The sequence below is a fragment of the Mastacembelus armatus genome, chromosome 3 (assembly GCF_900324485.2).
Source record: "Mastacembelus armatus chromosome 3, fMasArm1.2, whole genome shotgun sequence".
NCBI classification, from domain to species: domain Eukaryota; kingdom Metazoa; phylum Chordata; class Actinopteri; order Synbranchiformes; family Mastacembelidae; genus Mastacembelus; species Mastacembelus armatus.
The window spans coordinates 8,931,206-8,949,284 of NC_046635.1; positions in this window are offsets into that span (position 1 = coordinate 8,931,206).

The following is an 18,079-nucleotide window of genomic DNA, read 5'->3' on the forward strand; positions in this document are numbered from 1 at the left end:
TTCAACTGCCTCCTTTGTGTCTGTGAGTATGATGAAAACAACAATGTGGAGATTTAATATGAGGTTACAATTCCCATGCAAAAATGATCTGACAAAGAAAATCACATTCGCAAGGAGAATTTTCTAAGAGTTTTAAACAGTTGTTGTTTGAGTGTAAATCCAGGATCACCATACAAGTAAACAACTGGGCTTCTCACTATTAGAAACTGGCCATTTAAGAATTGTCTTACTAGATTAGTAGCCCTATTTAGTTCTGTATTCTTGGTGCCAAAAACTGACACATTCAAGCTTCTGAATTGTTAGAGATTGCTGCTTTTCTGATAGTAAATTGAATGGAACCACAGGGTTTGGCCCATGGTTTCTGACAAAACAAGTTAGGTTAGGCTTTAAGAAACTGACTGTGAGGTGATTTTTTTTTTTCACTCATTTGGGCATTTAATAAACCAAATGATTTAAAAAAAAAAAAAAAAAAAAAAAAAGCAGTTTAATCTGACCTGAAAAACATAATTTGGAGCTCATTCATATTTTTTCAAGCACACTCAGGTTCTGACAAAGAAGGCATCCTGGATTGGGCATGTGCAGCATTTGTTTTTCATTGATTACTGTGACAGTTTGTAGTACTGTATATGGCGTTAGACACATCGGTGCGGTTCTCTCTGTTATGTATTAACTGAACCCAGATAACTACATCCAATCAGAAGAATATAACCGGCTTGGACTGGCTGGATTAATGTTGTCACTGCATAATGTTTGTTATGGATATCAGTATGATGCTGTAACTCTGTGGGTGATCTCTGTGCCAATGACGCAGGGAAAATCCCAAATATTCCGACCCTGGTTTCCTTAGAAGTCCAAAGCTGGATGCAACTAACTCATTCTTGAAATATCCGTTACATTATGTGGTATTGATCGTTGTGGCACCAAATGACCATCCAATATGATTGTGAATTGATTACATTTCCGATGCGTTTATCTCTATGGTGTTCAGCTCTGAGACCCTTATGACTGTATATGTCAAGTAATGCTGAGTGTAAAGATTTTCCGAGTAATTTATACTCTTGTCAAATGGTGATTTAATGTAATTGTACTTTAATGTTTGAGATCAATATTATATTTTATATACCTCTGTCAAGAAAGCAGATTGAATCCACTGTTGTTTAAAGGTAGTAGGCAGAGAAAAACATACAGTAGATCTGCATGAGAAACGGAAAGCTAACGTGTTATTTTAGCTAAACTGAAGTGTTAGTTAATCATTATTGGACTTGTGATGGTAACTGTGATATTTAGCCAAATTATGGCAAAATAATGTTGTGGTCTCAATATGGTGCTATTGACGGTCCTGTCTCACTCGGTCAGTCTGTTTTGATAGTGTGTATTGATGAAAATAGGTTGAGTGACATTTTCCATTGACAAATCTAAATCTGTCTTGCCCTCGCTGACGTCTGATTATCACTTCATCGTGTTCCCACCAGTCATGAGCTGCTTGGAGTGAGGTCCTGTTGTCTTCATTTCCTTCTCAAAACATCTTTGCTTGAGGAGAATGTCTGTTCTGTATTAATGTTGTCAACACCACCAGTCACCCTTTATTTGGGCGCCGGTATAAGAAAAGAGCTCCTGAATAGAATCTACTCTGCAGGTGTGATTGACCCCAACACCTGTCCAGTGAAGTTAGCATCAGAGGGTAGTGACTAACAGCTTCTCAGTGAAAACACCATTGTTGAAGCCTGCAACAGAGACGTGCATTGTAAAACGTTCCTGTACAGAGCACCACATAGCAGATCAGCCTTGAATTAATGTTTTTGATTCACAGAAAGTTTAGTCTTAAAGCTAAAATGATTCCTACATATCAGTAGGCGTGAAAATATTTGACCTGCTCTTGCCCAGTGTTCCATCATGATTTTAAATTAAACTGACAGATTAAACTGATCAAGAACTGATTTGAGATTAGGTTGCTGTTTGGTCATACCTAACATCTTCAAACTTATGTGGTGACAACTAAGGAAAATCAGGCTTTTATTTTTATTTTCCTTCAAACACAGTGATATATTTACATCTTACTTAAAAATGTTATAGTTACTATCTGTTAGTCCTTATGAAGGTGAGATAATGAGCGTGATACTAATTCTGATATGCACACACAACTAAACTCAAGCACAACAGCTTGGTCCTCAGCTGTTTTTAAATTTTTAAAAAATCACTACCAAACTGTATATAAGACACTTTTTCAAATCACTTGTATTTAATCAGTCATTTGTTTTCCAGAGGAATATTTATTTTCTGTTATACTGTAATGCTTACTGACTTCTCTTCCTGTTTATGGTCTTAAGCTCTGTAGAAAATCTGGCCACAACAAAGGGCAAGAGAAAAGAAAAGCTGTCTAAAAGTTTTTTTCTCACCATGTCATTAGTAAAAACACTTTTACAGTAGTTTGTAGAAGTCAGTAGTAAAACTCATATTAAATCTATGCAGTTTTATTTCCCCCAGGGTTCAAATGTGGTGCCATTCTGAATCCACAAACTATATGCATTGCCAGCTGAGGAAACAAGTCCTAGTTTGATTAAATGATTTGAAACTGACTAAAGGGAGCACAAATTTGTAACATCAGCCCATGATCACACATTAGTCTGTTATTCTGCCTGTCTGTCTTGTTTAAAGTCTGCCTGTTGAGGTCACTGCCTCTGTCTGTGTTTACTCTTTGTGCCACAGGTGAATTCAGGTCAAAATGAGATGATTTAAAAAGCTTTTCAGAGCATTGTCAGGGATCATTACTGTATGTTTCAACAAAGTTATGTTTCTACACACTCTGAAGGTGTCGCAGCTGCAAATTGGTATACATATCTACATATACCGTATGTACTGTATGTATGAATATGTGTAAGAAGGCAAAATAGACCATTTTTAGTGGTTTGTATTGTTTTAGGGTTCATTGTGCAACACTGATGAAGAAAAACAATAACAGTGATAATAAACTAGCTCTAGTAATGATAAATACAGAGACTGTCTTTCTTGTGTGTGTGTGTGTGTAATATACCTGGGACCTGAGCATGACTTACAGCGCAGATATTTGTTAGTTTGCTTGCTGTGGTCCACTGAGATGCAGCAGATCAATCTGATGCAGCTTTCCCCTCCCTCCTTTACTGTCCTGTCCTACTGTTCAGCCCATTAACCTGTGGTCTGTTGGCAGATAAAGGCTATTGACCACAAGGCCCAGAGCTCCTGGTCAATGAAGGCTGGTGCTGTATTTAATCCATGATTGAACTTCAGAACAAAGGGAGAGTCCAGCAACCTCCTCTTTCTCTTTCTTTGTTATTCTCTCTCTTTTCTCATATTTTGACAATTCTGGTAATTATAACAATTGCTGCTCAGTTGCTGAAATTTGGGAATTCTGCCAAGATCATTATACAACAAAACATACGAGCGTTCAGGTTTTAGGCTAGCCAAACCTATTATAGACGAAATTAAACTTAATGGTAAAAATAATTGATGAACAACCTCATTATGCAGTATAATACACACATCTATTTAGCTGCTCTTTGGGATTTTCAGATTACACCACACAATCTTCCTCAGCAGATAGGTTTTCCAAGTTGTCACTAAATGTTGGCTCTGCTCTTGACCAGACTATCTGTATAAATATCCATCATCCATCACACTTTAGCTACTGAATTCCTCATTCAATTTGAACCACTGTTCTTCCAATGTTGGTGAGATTTTTGGCAATATTTACAGAGCATAGCAATTAACTTCCCTAGTGCAGTGTGATTTTAATAGAAATGGATCAAAACTTTGCCTCAGTTCCTTAGCATGTCTGCATTTCTCTACATAGCCACAATCCAAACGCTGACCCCTGCGTGCAGGTTTAATTATCTGCTGGTTGCTAAAATACTGTAGATCTCTCCAGTCAGTTGGGTAGCAAAGCCATTTCTGTCTGTCTGCTTATAATGATTCTATTTGTGTGATGCACTGTGCATATATACAATACTGTGCAGAAGTTTTATCAGACAACACCATCAGGTGTGTGATTGATCCCAGGTTAATTGTGCAGGTCAACAAGCCCATAAAGAACCCACTAGAGTTAATGAAAAACTATTATAGAACTGTATATGCGCTATATATGTGGTGTAAATAGGTGTGTTTGGATGAGGTGTGTGTTTTGTGGAAAATTGTAGTGATGGAAGGTTGTTTGTGATAGCACAAGTTTCTTCTGCTTTGTGGTTTTAATGGAGACAGTAGTAGCACACACACGCACACACACACACACACACACACACACACACACATACAACAGTCCAGACTGGCCATCTAAAGCAATGAAACTCTACCCCTGGCTGGACCACCTCAACTGGGCCCCGGCTCCTCCTGACCCTACAGCATTTAAAATGATGTGAGAAAGGAGACCTCAGTTTCCCAGAGAGATCCCAGTGGAGGAAAACGGGGTGCAGCTGTCTTCTGGCTTCTCACACCGCACGCCTTTTAGGGGCTCAAAGGAGCAGCAAATAGAAAGGGAGGCCAGTGGTCACACCAGCCAACTTTCATACCCCCCCTACCTCTGATATTCTCTGTTGGGTTTTTTTTTTTTTTTTTTTTTTTTTTTTTTTTTTTTACTGTTTCCAGATTTTCAAGCCGTAACACACTTCCCAGGTGAGATCCCTCCTCTCACGTCGCAAATAATGAAAACTGCCTTGTCAGCTCCTGTTTCTTTTTTAAATGGTATCCTGCATGTGAGAGAGAAAGAGAGTGTGAGGACAGCTTTGAGGGGTTAACAAAATAAGTTTGACAAAAAAATTAAGTAGAGGCGTAATGTCATCTCAAAGTGAAATACAGTTTTTTCTGTAATCGCTATTTATGTATTTGCATTCTGTCATTGCTTCATTGTAGTTTTCATTGTTTGTGATCAATTTTTTTTTTTTTTTTTTCTTTAAGCAGAATTCAGTTGTGTACCCATACACAAGGTATTTCACTGAAACAGTGCATGTGTGGATCATTAGTTCTGCATTTTAGTTCATTAGTTCACTGGTAGCCACTCAAGGTTTGTTGACCCTCAGTGGTCCCAGGACCCAAACGCTTTGGGATCTGTATTTTTATACACATACAGTACCATTGTCACTGGTAACCACAGTTGCAAAGTCAGCCAGCTGAAAAATTATAAAAATTATAACTTTAAACCTATTTTAACTGCTGTTTTTGGCCATTTTGGAGGAACAGAAACAAGATGTAGCAAAAAAAGTTACACCTTAAACACAACTTCATCACTTCATATAGCAAAAATTTTAGCAAAGGGCGCTTTAAGCATCTAGCAGATACAGAATACCATTATTCTTGCATTTAGTGAATAATAGTCACTCTTTTTTGAGTTTTGTTTTGGACTTTATTGTGGATGAAACAGCAAAACCTAGGCAAAGCGCAAAATGTTAAGTTGACCCTTAAAAAATGTTACTATTGCTTAGATTATTGATTTACACTAGTTTTGAATGCCGTCTCTAGTATCACTATGCATGTGATAGAAAATCAAAGATTGTCTATAGGTTTCACTGATCTACCAGCAGGTCTGTAGATCATAGAAAGCAGCTTCCTTCCTGGGCATGTACCGAGATCTGCAATACTAAACATTATTGGTCAGTTCATTTGTCAATCCCTTAATTCATATGCCATATAGTTATGGCCTGCAGTTGACAAAGTATTGAAACTATGAAAATCGACAGCTTATATTGCTGTCATTTTGCCTTTGGTTGCCAATTATTCTAGCACATTTAAAGTTAAATATTTAACATGCAGAATGACCCATTTTAATATTTGTCATTATTGTACGTGTAAGCAGCAATGTAATGTAGTAGCTGATAAATTTAATTACTTTACGTACAATTTAGTGTTAAGTAATTGAATCAATAACAACACATTCGCCTGGAGGGACACAACCGACAGAGCAGGGTCATCATTTAGTGCCCAGCCCCTCCAAACGCTTAAGCGGGATAAAGAAACCGGACCCCAGTCAGTTAGACCAGTATCTTTAATGGTAGCTTGCCACCATCCATGTAAATTAGAGGAAAGCTGTTAATTGCTTTGCATAAAGTGGTTTAATAACACAGTCCATATTTCATATGATGTTTTTTATATAAAATATGCAAATTACTCATGCCTGCTGTATGGCATGCATATATTGTGACTGTGTTCTTGTGGGTGTGTTCATGTGAAGATTCAAACACTGTAATTTCTGCTGCTTCTCTGTGGTTCTAGTTTAAGATGGAGTGTCATCTGGTGGAGGGTGACTGATGGAGAATGTGGGCATTAACATGCTGAGGCCACAGGAGACATGGCACTAAAAGCATTAATGGAGTGACTGTTTCTGAGAAAAAAAGAGGGCTGATGTGATTGCAATATGTGCCAGGGGAATCGTTCTGCAGGAGCCGACCATGCAGGCTGTATCTCTGCCCTTATGATGCATTTATATGTACATGAGAGATAAATTGGGTGGCCCTTTCAGTGGCAGTAAGTGTGGGGGTCATATCTAGAGCTATGCAGTCATCATCTATGACACAGCCACCCCTGGCCCTGAAGTTTCTCTTCATTCATCCTTCAAACACACATGCATGCACACTCAGTGTTTGAGCAACTACCCACCAGTAACACACCCAAGCACCTCAAGAAAGAAAAAGAGGGGGGAGGGTAGAATAAGACAGAGGGGGAGTTGCATAGATATCACATCCCTGCGTGCATGACGGCAGTGATGTGTGGAGCAGGACAAAGAAAGAAGAGAAGGTGGGACAAAGGAAGGAAGGAGATGTGTGGTGCTAGGTTCTGAGGAAAATCAAAAGATGCCAGAGGCAGCAACGAATGGTAATCAGTGTGAGGATGTGAAACCAAAAAGGGAGGGGAACATGGTATATGCTGCTTTGATGTTTAAAATACAAAACCTTATATGATACATGGAGGATTTTGAGATATTTGTTTGAGTTTTTTTGGAACTGTGTTTGTGGCGCTCATGGGAATGTGTGAATTTCCCTTGTCATTTTTATTGTTAGAACAGAAAGAACTGCCAGATGTTCCCTCAAGAAAGTTTGCTGAATAGACTGGAGCAACATAACACATTATCATAGAAAGTTGTTTCGATGAAAAACCTTCGTATGAAGGTTTGTGATTTATCCAGAGTCACAACAACACTGCTGAATTTTTAGCCATGGTAGCAGCATGACTCATGTTGGTCTTTTGGTTGTTCATCTAGTCTGAGGTTGATATTTGTAGTTTTTAGTAGTGAAAACTAGTGAACTAGTGAAAACATTAACATGAAATTTCAGAATTCATGGACCCTTCAGAATAAATTATATTAACTTTGATGATCCCCTTTATTTTTTAGCACCGGTGTCAGGTCTGAATTCCAGTTTAGTCTAATATTTTGGTTTATGACCACATACCTGCAAAATGTATCGTATTTGTGCTAATTAGAAAATGTTTGCATGCTAACACAATAAACTGTTATTCGTTGATCTTTATAATGAGCTACTTTGTGGCTGTTTTCACTCTGTCAAGATGCTAAACTGTATTGTGTTTAACTGGCATTGGCTTAATGCTCTGACAATATACGTGAATCAGAACCTTGGCCAGTGAAAATGACTGTATTTGCATGGAAAGATATGAATAGCAGAATAATATATTTGGCGTAAATTAGGAAATGTGACATGAGAGAGAAACAAAGGGACAGAGGCAGGTGAGAAATATCTCAGATTTCCGATCAACACTACACACATATTAGGCCAATACTGCTACACTGCTCTCCTCCTCCTCCTCTGCTGCTTCTTCTTCTTCTTCTTCTTCTACTGGTCTTCACTTAATCTTGCTGCTAGTTTGCCCCAGGTCTGTCCCTATCTCTAATCCATTGTACTCTTTGTTTCTTTGTTTGACTTAAACATGTTATGTATTGGCCTTTCAGGGTCTAATAACGATGCTTTGTTTCCTCTTTGATTTCCCTGAACAGGAGAGTTGTCTCAGGCAAAGGAAAGCAGCTAATGCAGCAAAAAATATCCATATCTTATCCATCAATGAAGGAAACATGGATACAGAAGTAGATTGTGCCTGCAACCCCAACTCATCCAGCTCTGTCTTTCTCCTCCTCTCTCTATCTCTTTAATCACACAGAGCCATATGGATGCACAGTGTGTTGTATTAATTAGACCCCAGGGCATGGCTACACACTGGGGACTGGCGTGACTCTAGCAGTTGCTATACTGGGAGCATAAATCTAGCTCCCAGTATAAACTGGGAGGATATGGAGATTACACTTGGAGAACTTAGGATGGGTCTGATGCAGTAATATATTGTTCTGGTAGTAATGCTGCTAAGTTTAGGACGTGTTTAAAAAGATCAACAAATCTGATCTCAGTGCATCAGAGCAGAAAATCGTACAAGGGAGGGATGAAACTAATGTTGAACTGACACGATTCAACAGGAATGTCGGTAGCATTAGATGGAAATCAAGTGGACACTGTTTGTTTAGGTGGATCAATAATTTAAATTCAAATTTAACCACATTTAATCCAGATCAATTTGTTTTGACTCCACATTTGGATGTTCGCCAACCTTCGATTGTGACACCTCGACTAATCAAATTAATCTCACTGGAAAAGGGTTAATATTATTTTTTTTTTACAGTGTGTATTGGTCCTCTGGCTAAAAGACTGGACAGTTTTATTGATTGTGGGAAAGTAGTTTTCATTTACTTCTTTTGGATAGCCTCTGTTTCTTAGAAGTGAGCTGTTGTCAAATGCACTGCCTCTTTAATGATTTGTGGTTAAATGTTAAATAATATGTAACACTTTATTTCATGGGTTTATAGTCTCCTAATCAATTCATAGGAAGGAGCGTATATGTAAATGTAGTCGCTTAGAAAGATTAAACCTTTGGAGTCTTGAGTTGTTTATTTTATCTTTAGAAACAAAATGTTTACCACATCAGTGTTTTTTCTGTGCGCTGTTTCACTTTCATTTACCAAACCAGAAAAATTGCACCTAAAAACATGTAAAATCATAACTGAAAAATTATGTTTTTTTACACTAACATGGTCAATGAAGCATTTGATAGGTAAAAAGTTTAAACACATGCTGCAAATGTTCAAATATAATTGTAAAATCAAGCTAAATATGCAATCGCTTTATGTTCTTACTTGGTCTATCCACATGAAACAAAACCAGCAGAGTGTTTAAAGCCTACACTTTCATCATGAGTTGACAGCAAAGCTTTACTTGACTTTGTTTTTATTCTGCAACATCTTGAACCTGCCAAGTCATTTGATCGCATGATTGTCGCACATGATTAGAGACTCCAGAGGGGTAATAGAAGTGACAGTTCATACTGTACATTTGGTACTATTACCAGTTAAGTGGTTTACATTTCTTTTGCCAGGGTAATTGCCTTTTAAAGAAAACTTAAAGAGAGGTGCTTTTTTTGCTGTACAGATTGTAAATCCTTGGGAGCAAAATGTAAGATGTATTTTTGGGTCTATAAATACACTGGATTTGATACATCAAAAAGAATATTTGTAATTTAAATAGATATCTGTCAGTAGCTTTTGCAGATTTTAGCTCTTCTGTTCGAATTCTTTTAAAAAAAAAAAAAAGTCCACATTTACAATCTAACTAAAATCCTGGGTGGAATATGGGTCCATGGGCACAGACATGTTAAAGTCCCCCCAACCCTCCTAGAAAACAGCAAGATCCATACATTGAGAGGAGAGTGACTTTTTGTGGTTGATTTGAATGTTTTTCTAGTCATTTTGCATATTTTTTTTGTAGTCATTCCAGAAGAAAAATAACTGTAGCCCTCAAATTAATACATAAAACATATTACCATCTTTCCATCCATCCATTTTTTTCTTTATACCTATTTAGTGTCACAGGGATCTGCTAGCCTGCTCTTTGGGTGGACGGGTCACCAGTCCATCACAGGGCCACGTAGAGACAAACAACCTCACACACTCACACTCACTCCAATGGGCAATTTAGAGTCACCAATCAACCTGACATACATGTTTTTGGACTGTGGGAGGAAACCAGAGTACCTGGAGTAAACCAACCATTTTTTTCATTGTTCATTGTTTCATTGTTGTTATTTTTTTCACAGGATTGTGACTGCTGCTCTTTTATTTATGTCAACATGTTGCAGCCTCTTGTGCAGTGGTTTAAAGGCACCTGACATGAAAGTGATCACATCCGCCTGTTTATTTCAAGGAACCAACTCCACACATTGATTTGCATTATATTCTCTGTATTTCCTTGAAATTCTTAATACATGAATATATTCACATTTATCAAGCAGGTTTAGTGTAAACAAGGCCAGAGCTCTGTGAGCTTTATTTCTACACCAGGACGCACCATCACACTTAGCTGACAGGTGTTTTTCACCCATGCATACCTGATCGGCTATTATTATTTATATACATGCGCTTCCAAGAACATCAAGTGCTTCACAGAACGCTTAAACAGAAATGTGGTTTGAGCACACAGCTTCAGAAATGTAGCAAGTTTCTTATTATGTGCATAAAATTGTACTGTGCAGATTATATAAGCCTGGCTGCCTGAGCCTTAGAAGGGTTAAGGAGTGCACTCACTGGGGAATAAATCAGACGTGGGTTGTTGCAAGTTGGTGTGTGTGTGTGTGTGTGTGTGTGTTAGACAGAGAGAGATGGAGGATGAGAAAGAGAGAAAGGTTCAGTTAAGCCTCACTGGTCACTAACAGCTAACAGCACTAGCCAGAGCACAAAGGAATAAATGTTCATATATTCAGCCATGTAGTTAAGGGAGAAGGAAAGAAAGAAAGCTGGCAGCAATTTCTGGTTAGCTGGTCCTGTCTAAAGAAGCTGACCCTGCCCCTTGTGTGCAGCGACCTCCTGTATTTGCCCGAGCTCTTAAGTGTTTTGAATTTCTGAGTCTCACACGTCGCTCCCGCTGAGAGACCTGGGTGGGCATCAGGTCCAGTTGCTCGGCTGGTGAGGTGGGCCGCTTGAGCTAAGGGGCCAAGTGAGGGAGCCTAAATGCGGAGCTGGTGGGGGTGAGGTCAGCTTAACGGGTCGTGGGGAATGGGGCAGAAGCGGGTCAGTGTTTGCCCAGCTGTCTCCTGGGCAGCTGAAAAGAAAGTTACTGGATAGAGATGTTTGTGGTGGGGGAGATGAGTGTGACATGTTATTCAGAAATTGTGTCACTGTGGTCAAAGGTGGAGGCACAAACTGAGGGACTGTGTATTTAAATCCTCTGTATTAAAGATACAGTACATCCCCTTCTGTCCTTAAAGCTGCAAAGGCTAATTTTTTTGTCCACTTCTGGAAGAACAGAAATAAGACTGACATTATCTCACCTTTTAAAATGAAAGTTGCTTATTCACGGATGCAGCAACATTATTGATTTAATTACATTTAATTTGGTTTATTTTATTTATGTTTCTGACCATGTGGGAACCTTTGGCTGTTTTGGTCTCCAGCAACTCCAAAGAAGGAAGCCTATGTCAGTGCTTTTAGTTGCTGAGAAGATTGCACGCAGTCAGTTTTTTGAGCTTATAGTCACTAAAAGCAATCCTATGAGGGTGGTACATGTGAGTCTAAAAAGTGATCTGAAAGATGGTAAATGCCTTACAGCTTAGGGAAATGCAGAACTGGGTGTTTTGTGGGTTCGTCACTTTTCACATTACATGTTTGAGCTTTTGTTCTTATGAAAATCGACATTATATCTGCTTTAAAGCCGCGCCAATCGATATTTTTAAGTGAGGAACTGCGTAATGAGGGTCTCCAGTTGAATCCACAGAGAGCTGTTCCCTCAGCTCTACTAAGGGAGCTATTAACAGGTTGATAATATGTCAGTGTTTACAGCCTGCTGTGCCGACCTTAAGTGAGCAAAACAAATCAATGAATGCAGGTTGTAGTTCATGTACTCACTTATCCATCAACATTTTGCGTCGTCTGCTGCATGTCTCATATGACTTCTGTTGTCTTTGTTGTCACCTTAAAGTTGCAGCGCATGCACTGATTGTTGCATGGTTAACAGTCTGGGTGTGTATTAATTTGAGTGTTTGAATACACAGTAACATGTACTAGAATTGGAAAACTCTTCCTCCAAACATTTGTAATCACTCTAATCCTGTCAAACCTAAACCTCCATTATTCTGCTGCCCTCTCTCCATCTTAGGAGTCCCAGGAGAATCCATTTCCACTGTTTCATGTGCTTTACTAAATCCTGTGAAACAAGCATGCAAGATACAGATCCTTAATCCTGCATCAAACATGGCCACATTCATTAGATTTGTTTGACTTAGATGTTTTGACAGGCATTTCACCATTTAACCTGAAATACTGTCTGTAAGTTACTGTAGAAGTAATTAAGCAAATTACTCGAACAACTTTAAGCTCCCATTTTCTTCTGTCTATTTGTTAAATATCTCCTGTTAGGCTGAATATATAGAGAAATTGTGTGTGTCAATCCGCTTCGGTCAAGGTTCAGAGCTGTATTGAGGGAAGAAAAATAAAGTATTTTTCATGTACAGAAGGTTTTTGATTGAAACTTTAGGACCACAAACCTACACATACAAAGCTGCTGAGCTTGTTTTATTGACAACAGAAATATATAAAAAAGGAAGACTGGCCCGAGGGTCTACTTTAATCCCCTGGTTGCACTCTAAGATTGAATCATGGGGAATGATTGCATTGCTCTCTAATTGCATCATCACCCTCAGGATGAAGGATAGTTGGCCTAATGGAGGTACCTGCCTCTGCACTGAAACACAGCTTCCCCATTTTCAAGCTTCATGTAATAAATAGGTTAAGTTGGAGGAATGGGTGGATCAATGGTCACAGGTGGAGGTCACCGTGGCTGGTTTGTCTTATCAAATCAACGGGCTGGTGTGGAGGCAAGGTGAAGGTCAAGGTGGCTGCCGCTGCTAACCCTACCTCCCGTCCACCCACACCAACACCACCACCATCTTCCTCTGGCCAATGTCCTTCTTTACCATTGACAGCTCATTCAATAACCATTACTCATCAACTGGACATGAAGTAGGTGGACCCTGCTGGGCCACTTATAACACGATCAATAGGTGACTATAAAATACCAGTGAGCTCACCGGAGGGATCTATTAGTATAAAGAGCATAACACTAACCAAATAATAATATATAATCATATTAAGTGGGCGGCAAGAACTAGAATTACCAGTATTATTATTGGTTTATATAGTGTACATTTTATGATCATTTTTATACAAAATTGACCAAATTGATTGTCTTAAAATACATTTTCTTGGTCAGTCTTTGTATGTGAAACATTGAGCCTGACTGGCCTTTATCCCATCATTTCAGCCATTACAGAGACTCTTTTCAGTGGCCTTTCCTTTGTTGTCTCAGCCTATAGGCACAGCCGCTATTGGTCTGTATGTGTGGAAATATATGGATGACGAAACACACACACACACACACACACTCACCACGTGGAAAAATCAAATCTGTCTTGATGCACAGAAAAGAAAAGCATTGCCACCTGATGGTCAGATGTTGCCACTGCAGCAAGACTTCATCTAAAATCTACCCCATCAACTTTTTTATTATAACTATTTATTTGAACTATTAGAGGAATAATATCCAAACAATATAAGAAAACTGGGAAGTACAATGGGTATCATTTAAGGTGTGGTTCAAATAAACTACTTTAAGCAACAATAAAGACGGACACATAAATAAACATACACTAATTGAGTACATTTTCTTTCTGATATAATCCTTGAAACCTTAATACATTTACATTATGAGTATGAGTAAACTACAACCCTATAAAGCATTAAAGCCTGATGGTTCTCATGCAGCTTTAGGAGTTTTTCAGAACAAGCCACAGCAACAAATACAGCATTTCTGTTACTGGGGTTTTATTACAGGGAGTTGGCTTTCTTTGGAGTCTAGTTGGTCCTAAGCATAAGTGATGTCAATATGGGGAATAACATATTGTACATTTGTTTCCACCCTGTGTGACTTTTTGGAATAGTTGTACTCACGCATTCCATATAATGTGCAAAGCATTACCTTATTTGTAGTAACAGTTTTGCTCATTTTTGCATTTAGTCACCTTCAAAATAAGTGCTAGTGTAAATTAACACTCAAATAGGATTCAACCAATTGGGTTTTAATGAGGCCAGAAGAATCAAAATATTTAAACCTGCAATAGGAGATGTTTTTTGGTCCAACAAATCATAAATGTGATGTAGTATATTCCCATGTTTTAAGGTGATATAGCAAACTTGTATACTTACAGATTCAGCAGTTGTGAAGCAGCATCTTTATTCATTTGGCATTCTGTTTTTGGCCACCTTGCCCACATAAGTCCAGTATTCCAACTCTTTTATCTCTGGATACGTGGCTCTTTATCTGCTTTGGCAGGTGTACACTGGCTTTTTCACTTGAAAACAGCTGCCTGCTGTGACTGAAAAGGGCACAATGAACGGAGTGATGTTGAAGGCTAAATAATAAGCTATGAAGCAGTTGTGGTAAAGCTCTATAAGGCATATTCATTTTGGAATAATTACAGTACCATAAAGCTGTGGAACCCCAAAAAATGATAAAGTGAAGCCGTTGTCTACATAGTAACAGGGGTTAGTCATGTCACTTATATTTAACCAAGGTCCCAACTACAATCCTTCATACTCTTAATGATTTCTTCATTCTTGATTTGCCAATTTGGCATGGTGCTATGCGACAGGATTATCTCTTTCCACACAGGGGTGATTTATGGTCCTTCAGGTGGATGTGTACATGTGTGTGTCTGTGTGTGTAGTTTTCTGTACATGTGTGTATTGAGCCCCAAAGAAAAGGAACATTCTAGTCATCTGGACGCTGATTGACTGTCTTGCGGAGTATTGCTGACGAGGGTGTACTTTCTTCACTAGGTCAATACAAGCAAACCTGCATCTCACTGACTAAACGGACACACCACACACACACACGCGCGCGCGCGCACACGCACATACGGTCTAACTGTAACAACCATAAACCCTCACACTGCAATCAGTCGTCAGTGCTGCATGTTGACGTGTACAGTAAACCAAGTAGCAATAATGCTGTCTGAGACACACACTTTCTCTTCCTAGCACATATGTCTTTGTCATAATGTTTAATATCCCTCCAGCTTTCTCGCCTGCTTCCTCGTTTGCAGCATCTCACTCTGGCTTTTGAAGGGATCAGTTTAGACATGTGTGTCCAAAAGCTCCTGCATCCAGTCAATATCTGGAGATCTGTAAACACTCTCCTGAGAGGCTGATTGGCATCCTCCTGCCTCCATTCTGTGTCTGCTGACATAACTGCTTTACCTGTAACCTGCAGATACTTCTTCAGACGTAGTCTTTGTGTTGTTGTTGATTTGGTGCTTTAGAAAAACACTATAACAGTGGTTTGGCCTGCCACCAGTCATTTTCTAATGGTCAAGTAGCAAAAATTTTGATATTTTATGTTATATATCAATCTGGAGTATCAGCTCTTTCCAGTGCTTTATTGAAGCTTTATGATGTTTAGCTTGAGGATATGTAAACTGCAAGACATGACCATAAAAAACACAAAAAATTAGTCTTTCTTCGATTTTAATGCACTGTTGCTGTTTATTAGAAATAGAAAAAATGTAACAGTAATTTTGGCTTGTACAAAGGTTTTGGGCACCTTACTAAACCAACATTCTGACTTTGACAAGATAGCACTTCATGAAAACACCAGCTTTGTATTCTCTATTATGGATTTTCACCCACTATTCCTGCATATCACTAGTAATGTAAGTTTGGATATTTTAGGCTGTCTTGAACACCCATTGTATTTAAGATCCACAGCTTATTAGTGATGATTAAGTCAGAGGACTGTAATGACCCTTTCAAAGGTTGCTGAATTTTATGATGAAGTCTTCTGATGATGACGTAGATGCTATATGTACATCACCACTTGGGTTTTGTTGCACTTCCATGCTTCCATGCAACCAGCTAAGTACTGTTAGGATGAAATGATCCAAAATTGTCTGAAGTGATTTAAGCTCCAGTCTGAATGATCTGCTGCCTTCTGTTGTATCTCTCACAATGGGGGATGTTAAGGTCCATATATGTGTAAGAGTAACAAGAAACATTTTTCCTCATGAGCACATTCACCTCCTCCCCTTCTGTCTATCACGCACATGACACCTTTTCAGTTCCTCTCCCACACTGAAAAAAGTAATCTGTGAGTAAATAAATGATGGCACTAATGCAATTAACCATGTAAGTAGGCACATGTGTATATTCAGTTTGTGTGGACATATTTTAATTTGACACCATTGTGTCCTCACAATTTTAAGAGATTTCATGCATTTTAAAGGTTAGTATTTGGTTTCAGGATTTGATCAGAGTTTGCTTTAGGTTAGGATTAGGATTAGAGTCAGGTTGGTAGTAGTGATGGTTAAGATTGGGTAAGGGGTGAGAGAGTGCATTATGCCAGTGAGTGTCCTCACAAAGATAGTTATACAAATGTGTGTATTAGTGGGGGTGATATGTCTATTAAATAAAAGCAGTGTGAATTTCAGTAATGAGCATGTGAATATGTGGTAACTTTATTCAGTTATCATCACTATATCCTATAATTTACACACACATGCACATCTTGAATAATTCATTATGCGTTTCACATTGGCAGCACTGGAGATAGAAAGGCAGGAACATAAGAATTCAAAGCTTCCTCCTTTTTGTTGTTGTTCTCAGTACATATTATTCCACATGCTGCTCCAATGGAGTCCTGCATCTACATTTAAATAGCCATAGCTAATGTATTTTTTTTTTTTTTCACCTAAAGTGTTGAATGATTAAAGTCATTTGAGTGCAAATAATGTCACAAAACTGTTCAGATAATTATTGATTTTTTCTTTCATTCAGCATAATGAGTATGTCTTTGCAGTCACATCACTGAGAAGATTAATTCATGTCTGGAAGACTGTGTCCATTCTCTCAAGTCTCATTTTTCTTAGACCTCATCATTTCAGCGTACTCCCTATTTCTGCTGCTTCTTCTTCCTCTGTCCCTCTCCTTCCTTTTCATCAAATGCAATTATGGAAATGCACAGACAGTTTTGATGGAAAAAAAATTTCAGTTTAGAGCTGCATGTGGCAGTCACTGTATAGATGGGTTTGTTGTCCACTGATTTAGATCAAACTGCTGTTCCTCTCTGCACAATTGGATGACTATGATATCTCAAAATCCTTCTCCCAGCTTTAAAATGAGAAATATGCTGATGTTTGGGGCAGCACGGTGGATGAGTGCCCATAGAAGTAAGTGTGAGTGTGTGTGGTTGTTTTTCTACATGTGGCCCTGTGATGGACTGGTGACCTGTCCAGGGTGTACCCCTGCCTTCCACTCGAAAGGGAGCTGGGATAGGCTCCAGCAGATTCCTGTGACCCTGGTTAGGAATAAGCAGGTATAGATAATAGGGCTGCAACGAATAATAGAGGAAATTGAGGAATTCGAATACAAAAAATCCTCGAAGCAAATTCTTTTCCTCGAGGATCTGTTTAATTACTGTCACTTACGTTATCGGACCTGCTCCCCCTAGGGATCATGGTTCCACACGGACCGTAATCACTGTCGCACAACGCATTTCAGTATCAAAAGTTGGCGCTAACCGTCTGTCCATAAAAGGCAGGAAATGTTGAAAGTTTAGGATTTAAAAAAAGAAGACAACACGGTGCAGTGCGTGTATTGTAAAGTAGAACTGGCGAACCACAACAGAACTTCGTCAATGCTTCAACATCTGAACACTAAACATCCGGTTGTGAGTCAGACCAGCTCAACCAGCGGAGCCGACACAAGGTAACGTCATTTCAAGCTAACCTGTCGCTTCTGTCGTGTATTACACAATAGTATTATTGTTTAAAAACACAAAAGTATGTTTTGTCTCATTAGTCGAGTAATCGCTGAAATATTCGGTAGAATACCCGACTGCAAACATAATCGATAGCTGCAGCCCTAATAGATAATGGATGGATGATGGCTGACGTTTGTCACACCTGTTGTGTTTTTGTGCAAGCTACTGAGTAACTGAGGTGTAGTCTTGGGAAAGAAAAT